Source organism: Coregonus lavaretus (genome assembly GCF_964263955.1).
Source record: "Coregonus lavaretus genome assembly, chromosome: 9".
In the NCBI taxonomy this organism is placed as follows: Eukaryota; Metazoa; Chordata; class Actinopteri; order Salmoniformes; family Salmonidae; genus Coregonus; species Coregonus lavaretus.
The window spans coordinates 48,201,391-48,218,846 of record NC_139996.1 but is presented as its reverse complement, the minus strand read 5'-3'; positions in this window follow the sequence as shown (position 1 = coordinate 48,218,846).

Below are 17,456 nucleotides of genomic sequence, written 5' to 3'. Positions count from 1 at the left end.
ATAGGAGATGCAAAAAAGTTTGGTTAAAATTAGAGCTAAAGTTAAAGATGACTATATGGGAGTAAGAGAAGAAGAGTCCCATTTAAAGGTCCAATGCAGCTGTTTTATCTCAATTTAAAATAGTTTCTGGGTAACAATTAAGTACCTTACTGTGATTTATTTTAAATTAAAATGGTCAAAAAGAAACTAATAGCTTCTTAGCAAAGAGACATTTCTCAAGCAAGAATTTTGATAGGACTGTCTGGGAGTGGTGTGAGTGGGGAGGGGAAAACTAGCTGTTATTGACAGCGGTTTGGAGGTGTGATGTCACCAGGCAGGCCAACATTTCGTCTCACCACCATAGAATGACATTTCAGGCGTCTTTTAAAATGGCTCTTACACTAAAAACGGCATTGTAATCTTTCAGAATTTCACTGTTATTCCAACCTCAGTGTGGAATATATATAAAACACAGGAAAATCATGTTGACTACACTAAGGTTTTTAAGCAAACCTGGGACTTGAACCAACTATGAGAAGTCGGCATTTGATTTACAGTACTTACGAACAAAGGTCAGTTCAGGCGGTTACTGCAGTTTTGCGAAGGTCGGATATACAGGCCCTTTTGAAGTAGCTTCAGGGGGAGGGAATTTCAGCAACACACTACAGTACTAGACCACACCTTGAAGTCTTAATCGTCGCCACTTCTTGCTTTGTATTTAATTTGTCATGTCAGTAAAGGAAAATCTAAACAAACTCATGGTGTCCAATGACTAATTTGTCTGGTGAATGTCATTCATTATTTCACAATTGACTCATTCAACCAATATGTAATGATACTGTACACAGCTGGTTTTATATCTGTTGTTTTTACCTGCCAAGCTCCATTTTCTAATTCTTGTGGAAACGTTTTTGAATGTTCTTAAAGGGTTACAGTGGAACCGGACACTAAAATGGAAGTTACTCACGCATACAAACACACATATTTATTTTCCACTTGTTGCAGGACCATTGCAGTTTTTCCAAAACCAATCATAGGTTTTTCTTCCCTTGCAGCCTCTTCTCTTCTGGCTGCCTTTGTGTTCTTTGGTTTCCACCTTTCTCATATCTTCCTTTGTCTTGAGGTCCTCCTGTTTCTTCTAGTCAGCTTTAATCCGTTTCTGTGTAAGTTTGTCCCACTCGTTCTCACTCTTAAAAGCAGCCAGATACTTGTTTCTGACTACTTTGACCCATTTCTCCTTTATGAAATCCTTCTGGGCCTTCTTAAACTTCATATCTTTGTGATGCCTCTTTTGTCCCAACTTCTTGTTCTTCTCCTACTTCTGTCTCTCATTTTCCATCTTTTTCTGCTCCATCTTTGATGGCTCTTTCCATGACAGACCAGGGGAAAGCTATTATCCTATTGATGTCACTTGTTAAATCCACTTCAAATCAGCGTAGATGAAGGGGAGGAGAGGTTAAAGCCTGGAGACATGGATTGTGTATGTGTGCCATTCAGAGGGTCAATGGGCAAGACAAAATATTTAAGTGCCTTTGAACGGGGTATGGTACACTGATACGTTCTCATACTTACAGCTATACATACTCACACTTTCATACTCACATTCACACACGAACCCCACCTTCAACAGGTCTGATCACATACAAGGCCCCTGGATAGGCAATCGAGTAGGCTACTTCCTTACATCAAACTAGATGTAGCTCCGGCGCTGATGTGCTCTGGCATTTACAGGACAGAGCGTACTCACCAATTCTTGCCCTCTCACTGTTTATTCTCTTCCCCTTGCGCCTTATCGCTCTATATTTGTATCTGTTTATGCAACCTATCTTCCTTGGCCATGCATGTATGTGATAGAGACAGAGATACTAATACTTTATGGGAATTAACCCTGTTCTTAGAATCAGCACTGTAGAACATAGCGTGTATAATAAGTATATTGTTAATTGCAGTGTAGCCTAGGTTGCCTCTGGCTATGAATGTTTCTGTACTTGTATCAGTACATTTTTGGCTAATAACATAGACCTAACAATTATTGTAAATGTGTGTTTACCTTGTGTTATAATAACCTATTTTCAATTTAAATGATAGGACTGACTGAAAAGCTGACTTCCTCCATTATAGGCTCCTGGTTGTAATTATTACATGTGTAAGCCCACAACAGCATTGCTGTTAGATAGCTTCATTTATTTAGTTAGCTATACGAAATTAATAATAGCCTAAAACTTATATTAGCTGTATGGCTAGCTTTATTCAAAATAGCAGAACATACCTGCCAGGCGACAAGTCAGCTCTCCCGCGCTGCCTCTCTTTACGTGAAAATCGTCATGCAGACTTGTGCCCTCATGGAGATTCCGTGCAGTGGATAATTAATACTGAGGTATTCATTTGTGATACTTCACTAGGCTAAAACAAGGTTTACTCGTTCATTCGTGTCGGTCAACCACTGAAAACATAAATGTGTCAAACTTTGTCTGCCTCTTCTTATCCATTTGGTGGAATTTCAACCATGCTCCGTCTTCTCTGCTTCCCACCCCTCCTCGTGCACTTCTCCAATCCTTCCTCTCAGTCTCACAACAAGAGGATAATGCTAGTGTCTCGTTTCCCCTAGCAACCAGTTGCTATAGGAATATTCCTTAGTAATTCAAAGTGTTGATGATGATGATGAAGAGTCCAGATGTATGACCACGATAGTTAGATTAGGCTAGTTATTCAATCAAACACATTTATTTTACAATTATAGACCCCTAACCTAGGAAGAAATGTGTCTCTTATAAACGTCTGTGTGCAGTTACAGGTAGCATACTCCAAAAACTAGAGAAAATTCGACAAAAAATATATTAAATCCACCTTTTGCACAGTCCTCGGCATTTTAGCTGTGCACATCTCACATTTCCCAACACCGTTGCAGTAACTAGTCGTTTCTATGCGAAGCGGTGCGGCCGCTTGTAGAAGTAGCCTTAATGACAGCACTTCCCACAGTGCGACCAAAAGAAAGATCTACGCATATGCAAGAGGTATTTATCGCTCAATACAAAAAGTGGATTTAATATTTTTCTGAATGTTAACATATAGACTAATATGTTATAAATTGTGTTCTTACACTGGTACAGTTATGCCCTATGAGAGATGTACAACTGCGCATGTGCGAAAATAAATAAAGGGCATTTTCCCGCGTTCTGGTTGAAACACCAACGATGAACATGTGTGTTTATTCCTCCGTTAAGTAAGCCGGTATTCCTGTCCTGAAGATGACAGCACCAACAGGTTATGGGCCCAGGAGGGAACATGGAAGCCGATGGAATAGATTATGTTTCGACGGAGATGAAAAAAACTACGAGTTATGGGAGACGAAGTTTTTGGGACACTTGCGTTTGCTAGGGCTAAAGGCCACCATATTGAACGTGGATGAAAATGAAGAAGACGGAGAGAAAAATGAAGAAGCCTACGCCGAATTGATACAGGTTTTGGATGATAAAAGTCTTTCCCTGATAATGAGAGAAGCAGCAGATGATGGGAGAAAAGCGTTGAAGATATTGAGGGAACATTATGCAGGTAAAGGGAAGCCACGTGTGATTAGCCTCTACACTGAGCTAACTTCTCTTCAGAAAGCCAGTGACGAAAGTGTTACGGATTATATCATTCGTGCTGAGACGGCTATTACAGCACTGAGGAATGCTGAAGAGACTTTAAGTGACGGGCTGTTGATTGCAATGATTCTGAAAGGTTTGCCCGAATCATTTAAGCCGTTTGCCATCCACATAACGCAGAGTGACGAGCCGACAACTTATGGCAAGTTCAAAACCAAGTTGAGGAGCTATGAAAGCACCGAGAAGTTTAGCGCCATTTCCACTGACGACAACGTGATGAAGGCAAGTAACATTAAAGTTAGCTGGCCAAGAGGAAGAGCTAAAGGGACCGAGATAACCTGCTTCAACTGTGGCCAGAAAGGGCACAAGGCCCGGGAATGTACAGTTACTGGAGAGCACAGAGAACGGAGACAGTGGTGTAGTTTTTGCAAGCGCTCCACTCATACTGACGCAAATTGCAGACGAAAAAGAAGAGACAATGTGAAACAAGCAACAGATGCTGAAGGCCACACATTTGCATTCAAAATAAGTGACTGTCAGGTTCGTGGACTGAAACATAAAGGGCTGATGGTTGATACGGGAGCAACGTCACATATAGTCACGGACATCGGGAAGTTTAAGGAGTTTGACGAGACTTTCAAACCGGAAAAACATTCCGTGGAGCTGGCTGACGGAACAAGAACGAATGGTGTCGCGGAGAGGAGAGGTGCAGCGGAGGTTTACCTGAGAGACAACACGGGTCGTCGGGTGAAAACAACGCTGACGAAGGCGCTGTACGTGCCGTCGTTTCCACAGGACATTTTCTCTGTTAAAGCAGCGATAGCCAACGGAGCTTCAGTCAACTTTCGACAGGGGTGTAACAAGCTCATCCACAAGAATGGTACCACTTTTGACATCGAGGAGTACGATAGACTTTACTATCTTAACACTGTAAGTGATGAAAATGATAATGGATGTCATGGGTGCTATGATATTCACACATGGCACAAAATTCTTGGCCACTGTCATTTTGAAGATGTGTCAAAGTTAGAAAATGTGACAGAGGGAATGAAAATCACAGGTAAGATTGACAAATCTACCATCAACTGTCAAATCTGCACACAGGGAAAATTTGTTCAGAGCAGAAACAGAGAGCCTGATGAAAAGGCAAAAGCCGCTCTTGAGCTTGTGCACACTGATTTGGCTGGCCCTATTGAGCCAGAGGCGAAAGATGGGTTCAGATATACTCTAGCATTTACGGATGATTATTCAGGGGCAGTTTTTGTGTATTTCCTAAAAGCAAAAAGTGATACTGTAAAAGCTACTGAGAAGTTTATTGCTGATGTGGCCCCTTATGGAAAAATAAAATGTGTCAGGTCAGATAATGGCACAGAGTACACAGCCAAAGAGTTCCAGTCACTGCTCAGTAAGAATGCCATAAGACATGAAACTTCAGCCCCTTACTCACCCCATCAAAATGGGACCGCTGAGAGAAATTGGAGAACACTGTTTGAAATGGCAAGATGCATGCTACTTGAGAGCAACCTACCAAAGAAATTGTGGACATATGCTGTAATGACTGCTGCAGTAATTCGCAATAGGTGTTACAATAAGCGTGTAGGACATACTCCACACTACATGTTTACTGGGAGAAAGCCTGATCTTTCAAAGATGAAAGAATTTGGATCTGTTTGCTATGCATACAGACAGAACAAGAAAAAGTTGGACTCAAGATGTGAAAAGGGTATTTTTGTCGGGTATGATAAAAATAGTCCAGCATACCTAGTCTACTACCCAGACACTGGAAAAGTTCTTAAAAAGAGATTAGTCAAGTTCGTTACAAAAGGTGTAGTCGAACGCCAAACTCAGACAGATTTGGAAATGAGTGATGATCTTCATGGGGAGAGATTTCAATCCCCCATGCCAAAAGCCAAGATGGCAGCTCAAAATTCCGAAGAGACACAAGATGTGCAAATCGAGACTTCAGATAGTCAGAGTCCACGCTATCCAGACAGAGAGAGGAAGAAGCCCCTGTACTTAAAAGACTATGAGTGTAAAGTGAAGTGTGATGACCAGATACCACCTAGTGTTGACTACTGCTACAGAGTAATGTGCAATGCACCACAAACCTTCAAAGAAGCAATGATTTCACCAAAATCAGAGATTTGGGCTACTGCTATGAAGGAGGAGATGGATTCCCTTAGGGAAAATGATACATTCACATTGACCACACTGCCAGAGGGTAAAAATGCAGTGGGGGGCAGGTGGGTCTATGCGGTCAAAAACAATTCAGATGAGACTGAGACATACAAGGCAAGATATGTTGCAAAGGGATATAGTCAAGTGGCAGGAATAGACTATAAGGAGACTTTTTCTCCAACTGCAAATATGACATCAGTACGTTGTTTGATGCAGCTAGCAGCTCAGTATGACTTAGAGTTACATCAGATGGATGTCAAAACAGCATATCTACATGCTCCTATTGACTGTGAAGTGTACATGGAGCAACCAGAGGGTTTTGAAGTCAGGTCAGATACAGGTGAGCAACTAGTCTGCAAACTGAACAAGTCACTGTACGGCCTGAAACAGTCAGGAAGGAACTGGAACAAAATGTTGCATGATCACCTTAGTGAAAATGGTTTTACACAGAACCCAGCTGATCACTGTGTTTACAACAAACAAACTGCAACAGAAAGGATCATTTTGATAATTTGGGCCAGATGGATAGTGAGTGCCAATATGCACCAGTAACAATCTTTGAAGATAACCAAGGTGCAATTGCTCTGTCAATGTCACGGTTTCGGCCGAGGCGGCTCCTCCTCCTTGTTCGGGCAGGTTTCGCCGGTCGTCGTCTCCGGAGTTCTAGCTGCCACCGCTCGATGTTTCGTGTTTGTTTGGTTTTGTCTGTTAGTCACACCTGTTTTGTGTTAGGTCTCATTTAGCACCCTATTTAGTTTCCTTGTTGTTAGGTTTGTGTTGTGTGTGATTGTTCGTGTCGTGGTTGCGCTACCCGTGTCGGTACGCTATTTTCCTGAGCTTTCTCCTTGTGTTGTGAGGAGAGATTTACGCACCTGTGTGTGCGCTTGTATTTACGCCTGTGTGCGTCTTTTGCCTCCGGGCTGTTTTGGATTACTTTTCGTGCACAGTAAAGTCTTGTTGGACTTACCCTCTGCTGCCTGCGCCTGATTCCACACCACACCCATACACAGCACCGTGACAGAATCACACACCATTAGATGGAATCAGCAGGAGCACCCGTCGACCCCATGGAGGAGCGTCTCCTTGGACACGAGCACCGGATCAACCGTATCGGGCACGCCTTGGAGGGCGTCATGGACACCCTTCGTCGATGGGAGACCAGCGGGGTTCCCATAGCCCCACCTATCGCACCATCACCTTCACCACCGGACAACCAGCCCGTCCATCGACCGGAACCCAGTGGGATTCGGCTCTCGCTCCCGAGGGCGTACGACGGCACCGCTGCCGGGTGTCAGGGGTTCCTCCTACAAGTGGAGCTCTACATTGCCACCATACACCCGGCGCCCTCGGGATACGAGAGCGTTTCCGCCCTCATCTCCTGTCTCACCGGCAAGGCGTTGGAGTGGGCCAACGCCGAGTGGAGGGGAATAGACGCCGCCACCGTCACCTATGCGGAGTTCTCCCGTCGCTTCCGTGCGGTCTTCGACCATCCACCAGAGGGGAGAGCGGCGGGGGAACGTCTATTCCACCTCCGACAGGGGATGAGGAGCGCTCAGGCGTTCGCGCTGGAGTTCCGGACTCTAGCGGCTGATGCGGGGTGGAATGAGAGGGCCCTCATAGACCACTTCCGATGTAGCCTTCGGGAGGACGTCCGCAGGGAGTTAGCCTGCAGGGACAGTACACTAACATTTGACCAGCTGGTGGACATGGCCATCCGACTGGACAACCTGCTGGCGACCCGCGGACGTCCCAGGGGGGGGTCCCCCATTCCACCCTCCAGCGCCTCCGAGCAGTGTCCGATGGAGCTTGGAGGTGCTGGCGCTAGAGGGAGAGGAGGTAGGAGCCCGAGGGGGGCAGTCTCCTGCACCAAGTGTGGGCGCGGAGGGCACACCGCGGCTAGGTGCTGGGGAGGGTCCCCTGGTGAGGGAGAGAGCAGGTCGTACAGTGGGGAGTCCACCCAGGTGAGTAGGCGCCCTACTTACCCAGAGCTTTCTGTCGTTCACATTACCTTACCTGTTTGTTTCCCACAGGTTGCACCTCGGTCCCAGCATAAGGCGCTAGTCGATTCAGGCGCAGCTGGGAATTTTGTAGACCGGAGATTCTGTGTTAAGTTAGGGATTCCCCTCCTTCCAGTCGACAAACCCTTTCCTGTACATGCCCTAGATAGTCGTCCGTTAGGATCTGGGTTGATTGGGGAGGTCACAGCGCCACTTCGGATGATGACGCAGGGGGGTCATGAGGAGACGATTCAACTCTATCTTATCGACTCTCCTGCGTATCCGGTGGTACTGGGGCTTCCCTGGTTGATGACCCATGATCCTACTATTTCGTGGCGAGAGAAAGCTCTTAAAGGGTGGTCTGCTCAGTGTGAGGGGTTATGTCTGGGTGTTTCCGTAGGGGCGACCTCGGTGGAGAGTCCGAACCAGATGCCAGCACTGCACATTCCTCCTGAGTATGAGGATTTGGCGCTCGTGTTCAGTAAGACCAGAGCGGCACAGTTGCCACCTCATAGACAAGGGGATTGTGCGATAGACCTCCAGACAGGAGCAGCGCTTCCGCGGAGCCATGTGTATCCTTTGTCACAGGAGGAGAAAAGGGCAATGGAGACTTACATTGCCGAGTCTCTGAGACAGGGATACATACGGGCCTCCACTTCTCCCGCGTCCTCGAGCTTCTTTTTTGTGAAGAAAAAGGATGGAGGTTTGCGTCCGTGTATTGATTACCGCGGTCTCAATCAGGTGACGGTGAAGTACAGCTATCCACTTCCTCTGATTGGGACCATGACGGAGTCCTTACACGGGGCAAGGTTCTTCACAAAATTGGATCTCAGGAGCGCATATAACTTGGTGCGCATTAGGGAGGGCGATGAGTGGAAGACAGCATTTAGTACTACATCCGGCCATTACGAGTATCTCGTCATGCCATATGGGTTAATGAATGCTCCATCAGTCTTCCAATCGTTTGTAGACGAACTTTTCCGGGACATGCAGGCGCAGGGAGTAGTGGTGTACATAGATGATATTCTTGTGTACAGTGCTACTCGGGCCGAGCATGTAGCCCTGGTGCGCAGGGTATTGAGGAGACTGTTGGAGCATGACCTGTATGTCAAAGCTGAGAAATGTCTGTTCTTCCAGGAGTCAGTTTCCTTTTTGGGTTACCAGTTGTCTGCGTCAGGGGTGAGAATGGAGGTGGACCGAGTGTCCGCCGTGCGTAATTGGCAAACCCCAACTACGGTTAAAGAGGTGCAGCGGTTCTTGGGTTTTGCGAATTACTACCGGAGGTTTATCCGGGGTTTTGGACAGGTGGCAGCTCCCATAACGTCTCTTCTGAAGGGGGGTCCGGTGCGCTTGCAGTGGTCAGCTGAGGCGGACAGGGCCTTTGGGAGACTGAAGGACCAGTTTACCTCGGCCCCGGTGTTGGCGCACCCGGATCCCACTTTACCCTTCCAAGTTGAGGTGGACGCGTCTGAGGCCGGTATCGGGGCAGTTCTTTCTCAACGATCCGGTACACCACCTAAGCTCCGCCCCTGTGCTTTTTATTCTAAGAAGCTCAGTCCGGCGGAGCGGAATTATGACGTAGGGGACAGGGAGCTGTTAGCCGTAGTACAGGCCCTAAAGGTGTGGAGGCATTGGCTTGAGGGGGCTCAGCACCCTTTCCTCATTCTGACCGACCATCGTAACCTGGAGTACATTCGGGCAGCTAGGAGACTGAATCCTCGCCAGGCTCGATGGACTATGTTTCTCGCCCGGTTTGTGTTCAAGATCACTTACATCCCTGGGTCCCAGAACGGGAAGGCAGATGCTCTGTCCCGTCGGTATGACACGGAGGAGAGGTGCGTGGAGTCCATTCCCATACTACCGGAGTCTTGTCTGGTGGCACCGGTGGTGTGGGAGGTCGATGCGGAGATCGAGCGGGCGTTACGCACCGAGCCTAGTCCTCCACAGTGTCCGGTGGGTCGGGTGTACGTCCCGCTTGAGGTCCGGGATCGGCTGATTTATTGGGCTCACACGTCCCCCTCCTCTGGACATCCGGGTATTGGCCGGACGGTGCACTGCCTTAGTACGAAGTACTGGTGGCCAACGTTAGCCAGGGATGTGAGGGTTTATGTCTCCTCCTGCTCAGTATGTGCCCAGTGTAAGGCGCCCAGACACTTGCCCAGGGGTAAATTACAGCCCCTGCCCGTTCCACAACGACCCTGGTCTCACCTCTCGGTGGATTTTGTTACCGATCTTCCCTCCTCCCAGGGGAATACCACCATCCTGGTCGTTGTGGATCGGTTCTCGAAGGCCTGTCGTCTCCTTCCCATGCCGGGTCTTCCTACGGCCCTACAGACCGCTGAGGCTCTATTTACTCACGTCTTCCGGCATTACGGGGTGCCCGAGGATATAGTGTCCGATCGAGGCCCCCAGTTTACCTCCAGAGTCTGGAGAGCATTTATGGAACGTTTGGGGGTCTCGGTGAGCCTTACCTCGGGTTACCACCCGGAGAGTAATGGGCAGGTTGAACGAGTCAACCAGGATGTGGGTAGGTTTCTGAGGTCATATTGTCAGGGCCGGCCGGAGGAGTGGGCGAGATATGTGCCCTGGGCCGAGATGGCACAGAACTCTCTCCGCCACTCCTCCACCCAACTAACCCCTTTTCAGTGTGTATTAGGGTACCAGCCGGTTCTGGCACCATGGCATGAGAGCCAGATCGAGGCCCCCGCTGTGGATGAGTGGGTGCGGCGCTCGGAGGAGACGTGGGACGCTGCACACGTCCATCTGCAGCGTGCCATACGTCGACAGAAGACGAGCGCCGACCTACACCGCAGTGAGGGGCCAGTGTACGCACCTGGAGATCGAGTCTGGCTCTCAACCAGAAACCTGCCCCTCCGCCTGCCCTGCCGGAAGCTGGGTCGGCGGTTTGTGGGGCCTTTTAAAGTCCTGAGGAGATTGAACGAGGTGAGTTACAGGTTAGAACTACCTATTGATTACAAGAATATTAACCCCTCGTTCCATGTGTCTCTCCTCAGGCCGGTGGTAGCTGGTCCACTCCAGGACATTGAGATTGAGGAGACTCCTCCGCCCCCGTTGGACATCGAGGGGGCTCCGGCGTACACGGTTCGGACCATCCTGGATTCGAGACGCCGGATGGGGGGTCTCCAATATCTCGTGGAGTGGGAGGGGTACGGTCCGGAGGAGCGGTGCTGGGTGCCAAGGAGGGACATTCTGGATCCGTCCCTGATGACCGAATTCCATCGTGGTCATCCTGCGCGCCCTGCTCCGCGTCCCCCTGGTCGTCCCCGAGGCCGGAGGCGGCGCGCGGCTGGAGCCGCGCGTCAAGGGGGGGGTACTGTCACGGTTTCGGCCGAGGCGGCTCCTCCTCCTTGTTCGGGCAGGTTTCGCCGGTCGTCGTCTCCGGAGTTCTAGCTGCCACCGCTCGATGTTTCGTGTTTGTTTGGTTTTGTCTGTTAGTCACACCTGTTTTGTGTTAGGTCTCATTTAGCACCCTATTTAGTTTCCTTGTTGTTAGGTTTGTGTTGTGTGTGATTGTTCGTGTCGTGGTTGCGCTACCCGTGTCGGTACGCTATTTTCCTGAGCTTCCTCCTTGTGTTGTGAGGAGAGATTTACGCACCTGTGTGTGCGCTTGTATTTACGCCTGTGTGCGTCTTTTGCCTCCGGGCTGTTTTGGATTACTTTTCGTGCACAGTAAAGTCTTGTTGGACTTACCCTCTGCTGACTGCGCCTGATTCCACACCACACCCATACACAGCACCGTGACAGTCAAAGAACCCAGTATGTCGTCAGAGATGTAAACATGTTGACATCAGATATCATTTCATTCGATCTGCGCTCAGTGATGGCAAAATAAGTATTGAATATTGTCCAACGGCAGACATGGTTGCAGATGTTTTGACTAAACCTGTAACGAAGTTCAAAAATGAAAAATTCTTGGGTTATATGTTTGGAATGTAAACTGACATTTGTGAGATGTATAACTGTAAGCTAAATGTGTTGATAGTTAGGTTGAATACGACTTGTACATTATAAGAGCAAGTGGGGGTGTTAACATATAGACTAATATGTTATAAATTGTGTTCTTACACTGGTACAGTTATGCCCTATGAGAGATGTACAACTGCGCATGTGCGAAAATAAAGAAAGGGCATTTTCCCGCGTTCTGGTTGAAACACCAACGATGAACATGTGTGTTTATTCCTCCGTTAAGTAAGCCGGTATTCCTGTCCTGAAGATGACAGCACCAACACTGAATATTCTCTGTTTTTTGGAGTTCCACCTGCAACTGCACACAGATGTTCATAAGAGACAAGTTTCTTCCGAATCGAGAACAAAGAAAGTATCGCCAAGGTTTGTAAAAAAATATCCTGATTATGGTAAACAGCAGCCTATGCAAGATCTCAGATGAGCTTTAGCTCTGCCACTGAGGTTCGTGTTTACATGGCTATCTAGCAGTAATGTTAGAGGCTTTGATTCAGTTAGTCTACTGGGAGGAGAAGATTTGTCTTTCCCCAGGATACCCTTGCTTGTGGAGATCATGCTAGCAACCGAATGCTTTAATAAAGGATGAAGGTATAGTAGACCCAAGTAGCCTATTGTAAACTGTAACACATCTCACAATTAGAGTAACATGCAATTTTATCATTGGGGACATCACACTTTGTGCTATAGAGTATAGCTATAGAGTATAGACTGTTGGGTTTAACAACATTTCCAAAACTCCATACCTGATCATAGGCTTTTGTTTTGAAATGTGTATGCCAGTAATGTTAATTTTATCACCAGCACTTTTGGAACCATAGCACCACTGTAGCTATATAATCCAACCACCTTGACTGATGACTGTCAATTCCTGCTGGAAGTTTCTAACTTTCACAGACTAACCAACCTTTTCTAACTTTCACAGACTGACCAAACTTTTTTCACAAACGTTTTTAGAGTAAGATTGTTGGTCATGAAGATGTCCCTTTCCTAAAATATTGTAGCAAACAAGGGGCGGGGAAGCGAACCCAGGTTACATGCGTGAAAGGCACACACCCTACGCATCGCTCCAACAGATTTAACCCACTTGGTCAGAATTGTAATGTGGCTCACTGTATTAGCGAGGATCACTACACCGTTTCGACCACTTTGACCACCAATATGCAGCCTACAGTTTTTTAGAGAGACAATAGATTTGTGGGAGTCCTTCGTAATTAAAACACTAACCAGCCGTAACATACGCATTCGATTTCTATTGTCTGCCATTTTCTTTTAGCCTCTGATTACTTTTATCTCCTAATGAAGATGTGTGTTGGTGTACTGGTTTTCCTCAACAGCCACCCTCTTTGGATGTATTATTGTTGCCGGCTGTACAGCCAGAGCTTGTGTGCTCGCCCAGGGTTTCAATTTTAGTCTATTTTAGGATTAGGGTTATGTCATGAAACGTGGGCTACTAGGCCTACATTATAAATATGACAAAGTCAGCATTTCACTTTGGATATGAATAATCCAAATTATCAATCAGTTATCAAAACGCTCAGATATAACCACCAGGGCAGGAGGGCGAAGAGATGAGAAGAGTAGGCTATCTCAGCTGATTTATGCAGGAGATTTAAAATAATAATGTAAAACATATCTGTAGGCTTTTTAGTAACTATTTGAATGATGTTTTAGTCCAATGCATGTTGGTTGAACGCTTTGACACCTTGAACGTGAAAGTGAGTGGTTCAGTGAGTGTCTCCGCCTAGAACATCACAGAGCTGATGAACGCAGCAACGTTCTTTTTCAGAACCATGGCGAGCGCATTGTGACGCTGTCCCTTCTACTCCTACTCAGAGCCATAGATACAGTATTTTCTAAATGGTTATACTCCTACTGTTCTCTAAACAATGGTTTCATAGTTTACAATTGTATAAACTCCCAAATCATGCTCAAAATTCAATTTAATTGATGTCACTGTTGAGTGTTTTTTAATCAGTTTGATAAACATGTTTGTCCCATTGTGACATAGCCAACCATGACTTATGGAAGAATTTGACGTATTAATGGTCCCTATAAAACCCTGTAATTCTAAGAAAGAATTGTCAGATGGTTTTGAACTCAGTCAAAATCACTGCAGTATGTAGAGCGATAATGAGTAGGTCTATGTTCAGTCGTTTGTTGACAGCGACCCCGCTGAGATTCCTCCGCGAGAGGCCACTTCTGAGTGCAGCTGGCCTGTTGTTTGCGACCGGTTCGGCAGTCTACTTTTATAGCAAATATTACGGTATCGGTGAGGATGCACTGGCCACCGTGGAGAGCGTGGACCGTGTTGCCAAGGTTGAGGAGGGTAAGTTTACATATTTGACAATGTCTAAATAGTAATAGTCCCAAATGCCACCCAATACCCTATTTCTTATTTTGACCAGGACCCATAGTTCTATGGTTAAAAGGCGCTGGTCAAAAGTAGTGCACTAAATAGGGAATAGGGTGTCATTTAGGTAGCAATCATGGTGATGACATTTTTTACAGTGTAGCCCTAGATTAACAACAACAAACAAACTTGCTCCTTTGAAACCAAACCTTTGCTTTAGGTTTAATTGAACATGTTGGTACATTATGCAGACACATAAATACATTTGATGTCATACAATATAAAACACAAGTAAATATATGATCAGCCTAACTACATGGACAGATGTCTGGTGTCTTGTAGCTAGTATTTCTTAAACTTAGAGAAAACAATCCTTTATTGTTTTTCATAAAGATAATGAGCCCACCCTGGACCAGGAGGACCCAGTCCTTGTTCAGGTAAGAATGCTGCAGGCCTATCAATAGCTTGGGTGCCAGTCTTTCTGCTCTCTTGCCAATTCCATCGTGGCAATATGATATTGGCATCACAATCCCATAAGGAGTGGACAGAGAGCTGAAACAGACTGGCACCCAGGCTATAACAATACTGCTTATTTGGCAGGATTGGTTCAATAACAATCTGTCATTCAAACTGTCATTTTACTGACTCATAAATTGATCCTGATTTTCTTCCTTAGTATGTGGTTGAGGAGGTTGGGCACCGGCCCTGTCTGGCTTTAATCCCTTGGTCTGGACCTCTGTGGGTTCCCAGCTCTGTAAGTCCATCCATTCTGATACTCTTTGGTCTTCTCTCTGGTCTTAAAACTGGTTTATGTACTTTAAACATAAACACGACGTTTTCTGAAGAACAATATGGAAATACATTTCTGTAAACATATTCCCTATTTTTTATAACTGCAGCCAACATATTACCTTACCCATGCTGGGAGGATGTTGGTGAGAGAGCTGGCAGTGTTAAACACGCAGGTAACCATGCAGATTATTGGACAAAGCTCATCTGATCTAATAGGCAGGATTACCTTCAGTATCCACTACGGTAGTGAAATACTTTGATGTTCGTTCCCTCATTTTCTCACAGATATTCACAGTGGAGCAGCCCATTTTCATCTGTTTCACTCCTGCTAGGAGGATGGTATGGAATGAACTGTCCTCTCAAAATGAACAGGTAGCCATTCATATGCAGGTACCTCAGATGTTTCCTTAACCTTTCAACACAGACCTGTGTAGTGTCTCAGAATCTATCATGCAGTAGCCTCCTCTTGTGATCCTCCCTATAGCAGTCTGTCAGACCTATAGGCTACCTGTCTATCATTCAAACTGACTTTTAATTTGATCCTGTCTTGTTCCTTAGTATGTGGATGAGGAGGTTGGGCAGCGGACCTGTCTGGCTTTAATCCCTTGGTCTGGTCCTCTGTGGGTTCCCAGCTCTGTAAGTCCATCCATTCTGATACTCTTTGGTCTTTAGACTGGTTTATGTAACTTAAACATAAACATGATGCTTTCTGTAGAACAATATGAAAATACATTTCTGTAAACATATTCCCTATTTTTGTAATAGTCTGTAACACTGCAGCCAACTTATTACCTTACCCATGCTGGACGGATGCTGGTGAGAGAGCTGGCAGTGTTAAACACACAGGTAACCATGCAGATTATTGGACAAAGCTCATTTTATCTAATTGGCAGGATTACCTTCAGTATCTACTATGGTAGTGGGATACTTTGATGCCCTTAAAACTGTTCCCTCATTTTCTTACAGATTTGCAAGATTGAGCAGCACATTTTCATCTCTCGTGCTGGCATGATGGTATTGGATGAACTGTCCTCTCAGCTTGAAGAGGTAGCCATTCATCTGCAGGTACTTCAGACATGTTCTTAACATTTATATCTCAGACCTGTGTATTTCAACTATTATCATTGCAGTGGCCTCCTCTTGCAATCTTCCCTATGCCAATATTTTACTCCTATACAGTACCAGTCTATCATTCAAACTGACTCTTAAATTGATCCTGTCTTGTTCCTTAGTACGTTGATGAGGAGGTTCGGCAGCAGCCCTGTCTGGCTTTAATCCCTTGGTCTGGACCTCTGTGGGTTTCAAACGCTGTAAGTCCATCCATTCTGATACTCTCTGGTCTTTAGGGGGGCTTAAACATAAACATAACTTTTTCTAAAAGAAACTTCTGGAAATACATTTCTGTAAACATATTCCCTTTTTTTATAGCCTGTCAAACTGCAGCCAATTTATTATCTTACCCACGCTGGGAGGATGCTGGTGAGAGAGATGGCAATGTTAAACACACAGGTAACCATTCAGATTATTAACCATTACTCATCTGATCTAATAGGGATAATTACCTTCAGTATCCACTAGTAGAATACTTTGATATCTTTAAAGCTGTTCCCTCATTTCCTCAGATTTTCACAATGGAGCAGCCCATTATCATCAGTTTCACTCCTGCTAGGAGGATGGTATGGGAGGAACTGTCCTCTCAAAATGAACAGGTAACCATTCATAGGCAGGTACCTCAGATGTTTCCTTAACCTTTGAACACAGACATGTGTATTTCAACTGCCAATTGTCTTAGAATCTATCATGCAGTGGCCTCCTCTTGCGATCCTCCCTATTCCAGTCTGTCAGTCCTATAGGCTACCTGTCTATCATTCAAACTGACTCTTAATTTAATCCTGTTTTGTTCCTTAGTATGTGGATGAGGAGGTTGGGCACCGGTCCTGTCTGGCTTTAATCCCTTGGTCTGGACCCTTGTGTGTTCCTATCTTTGTGAGTCTATCCATTCTGATACTCTCTGGTCTTTAGAGGATATTAAAGATTAACATCAAGTCACTAGTTTTCTATAAAACCACATAATGAAAAAACATATTCCCTTGTCTTCATAGCCTGTCTTCTCCAAGGCCAAACCAGTCTACTACCTCACTCGTGCTGGGAGAATGCTGGTAACAGAGCTTGCAGTGTTAAACACACAGGTAACCAAACACATTATTAACCAAAGCTCATCTGATCTTATAGGGAGAATTTACTTTACCCTGTTCCCTTTTTTTTCACAGACTTCCAAATTGGTTATTGAGGAGCCTACCATTCACCTCACTGAAGCTGGGAGGCTAGTGCTTGACGAACTGTCAGCACCTTCAGATAGCCATTCACAGGTAGTCAATCACATTATTAGACAGTCATAGCTGATTAGTAATAGTACACATTACCATGTCCTCTATCTCCACAATTGTGTGTCTTATTCATCACAGAGCAATCTCTATAATTAGGGGATGTCTTTGTTTTTCAGCCAAATAGGGAAGACTCTGGTTTTCCCTATGAGAAGTTGCAGCTGGTTGGGAACTGGGGTTCGTTTCATTTCCATTACTGGAAGAT